This window comes from Penaeus vannamei, chromosome 19 (assembly GCF_042767895.1).
Source record: "Penaeus vannamei isolate JL-2024 chromosome 19, ASM4276789v1, whole genome shotgun sequence".
Classification (NCBI taxonomy): Eukaryota; Metazoa; Arthropoda; class Malacostraca; order Decapoda; family Penaeidae; genus Penaeus; species Penaeus vannamei.
Window position 1 is genome coordinate 37,939,441 of NC_091567.1, and position 5,000 is coordinate 37,944,440.

The following is a 5,000-nucleotide window of genomic DNA, read 5'->3' on the forward strand; positions in this document are numbered from 1 at the left end:
AATTTTTCATTTCTTAGCGCGATTCGCCAGTCGGATTAGATCAGTCTCTAATCATACTAATGTGTGAATATTTCATTCCACTTCATGTCTATTCTGATCTAATTTGGTTTATCTAATCTACCTAATCTTTTATTAAATATCATATCTAATCTATCTAATCCTCTCTCGACAGCGGGTCACAATCTGATTTTAGTCTAATCCGTTATCATATCAACGGACCTAATCTATCTAATCTTTTATACCTAATCTGTCTAATCTATATCCAATCTGTCAAATCTAATCTAATTTAGTTGTGTATCTACTTTATAGAGTCTAATTTAGTCTATCTAATCTACCTAATCTATTGAAGCTATCTAATCTATCTAATCTATCAAATGTATGGGATCTATCTGATTTAATTTATCTAATCTAGCTAATCTATTTAACCTCTCTGATCTAATCTAAATTAGTCTATCAAATCTAATCTCGTCTATCTAATCTATTTAAGTTATCTAATCTATCTGATTTGCCTAATCCACTAAATGTATCGGATTTATCTAATCTATGGAAGCTAATCTTTCTAATTTAGTCTATCTAATCTATAAAATCTAATTAATTTTGTCTAATCTTCCTAATATATTGAAGCTATCTAATTTATCTAATTTCTCTAATCCACTAAATCTTTCGGATCTATCTAATCTATTGAAGCTATCTGAACTAGTCTGTCTAATCTCTGAAATATGATTAATTCCATCAAATCTACCTAATCTATTTAAGTTATCTAATCTAATTTATCTAATCCACTAAATTTATCTAATCTATTTAAGCTATCTATCTAATTTATCTAATCCACTAAATCTATCTAATCTATTTAAGCTATCTAATCTATCTAATCTAATTGATCTAATCCACTAAATCTATCTAATCTATGTAAGCTATCTAATCTAATTTATCTAATCTCCCTAATCTATTTAAGCTATCTAATCTAATCTATCTAATCTACTAAATCTATCTAATCTGTCTAAGCTATCTAATCTAATTGATCTAATCCACTAAATCTATCTAATCTAATTTATCTAATCCACTGAATCTATATAATCTCCCAAATCTATTATAAGCTATCTAATCTAATTCATCTAATCCAGTGAATCTCTCTAATCCATCCAATCTCCCAAATCTATTTAAGCTATCTAATCTATCTAATTTATCTAATGTAATCTCCCTATCTAATTTATCTAATCTAATCTCCCTATCTAATTTAATTTATCTAATCCACTGAATCTATCTAATCCATTTAAGCTATCTAATCTATCTAATTTATCTAATCCAGTGAATCTCTCTAATCCATCCAATCTCCCAAATCTATTTAAACTATCTAATCTAATTCATCTAATCCACTGAATCTATCTAATCTCCCAAATCTATTTAAACTATCTAATTTATCTAATCTAATCTCCCTATCTAATTTAATTTATCTAACCCACTGAATCTATCTAATCTCCCAAATATATTTAAGCTATCTAATCTATCTAATTTATCTAATCTAATCTCCCTATCTAATTTAATTTATCTAATCCACTGAATCTATCTAATCTATTTAAGCTATCTAATCTATCTAATTCATCTAATCCACTGAATCTATCTAATCTATTTAAGCTATCTAATCTATCTAATTTATCTAATCCAGTGAATCTCTCTAATCCATCCAATCTCCCAAATCTATTTAAACTATCTAATCTAATTCATCTAATCCACTGAATCTATCTAATCTCCCAAATCTATTTAAACTATCTAATATATGTAATCTAATCTCCCCATCTAATTTAATTCATCTAATCCAGTGAATCTCTCTAATCCACCCAATCGCCCCGCCCTCCCTTCGCAGCGGAAGATGATGCGTCGGATCAACGAGCGGCGGGCGGCGGCGGCGGCGGCGGAGTCCCCCCTCCAGCGGTTCCTCCGACACTACGAGGCGAGACTCAACGACCTCTATCCTGACGAAGGGAAGGCCTTCTCGGAGTCCCTGAAGATGCATCGGGTGGCTTGAGGAACAGCTGTTGTGTGAGGGTTTTTTCTTTTTCTTTTTCTCTCTCTCTCTCTTCTTTTTCTTTCTTTCTCTCTGTCTCTGTGTCTGTGTCTGTTCTCTGTTCTCTGTTCTCTGTTCTCTGTCTCTGTTCTCTGTCTCTGTCTCTGTCTATGTCTCTGTCTCTGTCTCTCTGTCTCTCTCTCTCTTTTTCTCTCTCTTGCTCTCTTTCTCTCTCTCTGTCTCTCTTTCTCTTTCTCATCCCCCGTTCTCTCTCTCTATCTATCTCTTTCTCATCCCCCGTTCTCTCTCTCTCTCTCTCTCTCTCTCTCTCTCTCTCTCTCTCTCTCTCTCTCTCTCTCTCTCTCTCTCTCTCTCTCTCTCTCTCTCTCTCTCTCTCTCTCTCTCTCTCTCTCTCTCCCTTCTCTCTCTCTCTCTCTCTCTCTCTCTCCCTTCTCTCTCTCTCTCTCTCTCTCTCTCTCTCTCTCTCTCTCTCTCTCTCTCTCTCTCTCTCTCTCTCTCTCTCTCTCTCTCTCTCTCTCTCTCTCTCCCTCTCTTTCATCCTAGGGCATTCGTGTTGGTCGTTTTTGTTTATGATTCTACGATTTAGTGTTAAGGGAAATGTTGCTTGCTGTGGGAAACTAGTTGTGAAGAAAGTGAGATGAAACGATAGAGACGAGAGATGCGAATAAAGGTGTGGAATCTGGTGGAGGAGATCTGTGTATTCTGAGAGGGATGGGGAGGGGAGGGGGAAGGGGGTGTCTAAGGGGCTTGGGAAGGGGTGGAAAGGGTGAGGAGAAGGGGAAAAGATGTCTGAGGTTTAAACAAACGTTTTTGGGGGGGGGGGAGATGGGAGATGGGAAAGAGGTGTGGGAAACGTTTCAAAAGGGAAAGGACTGGGAAACGTTTCAAATGAAGGCAGTGTAAGAACTGTAAGTAACGTTTAAAGGGGGAAAGGAGGTCTAAGAAACGTTTAAAAGAGAATGGAAATGTAAGAAACATTTGAGTAGTAAAAGACACGTTTAAATTGGGAAAGGAAGGCAACTGAGATAATTCTAAGAAACTTTATACGAAGATGGAAGTTAGTTTTGGACGAAGACTCCCTGTCGACGTATCCTCCAGGTGCCTCCTCAGTCTCCTTCTCCTGTGCCTTGAGGAGATACTGGAGGATGACTCTGGGACTCTGTTTCAATAACATGAAGCCAGATTGGTCTTTAAATCTGCTTAGAGCTAGTACATTGGTGGAAGGAGGTTTAAGAGAGGTTAAAATGTTACAGAATCATGTTAATTACCAGCTGTAATAATAAGTGTTTGATGATAATGTATCTACGCATGAGAATTGTTATGTAACTATTTTAAACAATAAAGGAATGTTGTTGTTTGTGAGACTGGAGTATTATGAACAGTGACCTTAGACTTTTTATTGAGGTTGGTAATCTCTGCCTGCACACACACAAAGACAAGCAATATATATATATATATATATATATATATATATATATATATATATATATATATATATATATATATGTACATACATACATACATATACATATGTATATATAATACAAACACACACACACACACACACACACGCACACACACACACACACGCACACACACACACACACACACACACACACACACACACACACACACACACACACACACATACACACACACGCACGCACACACACCCACACATGTATGTATGTATGTATGTATGTATGTATGTATGTATGTACGTACGTACGTACGTATGTATGTATGTATGTATGTATGTATATATATATATATACATATATATATATATATATATATATATATATATATATACACACAAATGTATATATATATATATATATATATATATATATATATATATATATATATATATATATATATATATGTATACATATATATATATATATATATATATATATATATATATATATATATATATATATGTAGATGTATAAATATATATGAATATATATATATATGTATATATATATATATATATATATATATATATATATATATATATATATATACATATACTATATATATATATATATATATATATATATATATATATATATATACAGAATATATATATATATATAGATATATATATGTATACAAACATATATATATATATATATATATATATATATATATATATATATATACATATATATGAATATATATATATATATATATATATATATATATATATATATATATATATATATATATATATATATATATATGTATATACACACACATAATCTAATCTAACCAATGCTTAAAGAAATTGACTTGCATTTTACATTTCAATCATCATTAACCGGCAAAGTGAATTAGCCATTGGATAAATCAATCAAAATAAAATGGGATATTCCGAACTGGCAGAAATACTGATGAACATTTAAGAGTGACAATCAATCATGTGTTTTAAATCCCAAATTCACATTTAGTATTTTCTCTTCTAACCAGTCAATCTATTTATGATTGATAGCCCACCTATTGAAGGACGGGAGATAAAGAGAATGGGGATAAAAACGAATATGACGAGAATAAGGAAAGGGATAAAAATACGAATAAAAAAGGTAGGAGACCATTATTATTCTTAATATTATGATTATTATTACTATTATTATTATTGTTATTATTACTATCATTGCTATTATTATCATTATTATTATTATTATTGTTATTGTTATTATTATTAATACTATTCTTCTTCTTCTTATTATTATTATTATCATCACAATTATTATTATTATTGATATAATTATTATCATTATTATTATTATTATTATTATTATTATTGTTATCATTATTATTATCATTATCATTATTTTCGTTATTGTTATTATTATCATTGATGATAATAATGATGATAAAGATAATAGTAATAGTGATAAGGATGATGATAAAACTAATAGTAACAATAATAATAATAACAGTAATAATGATAGTAATAATGACAATA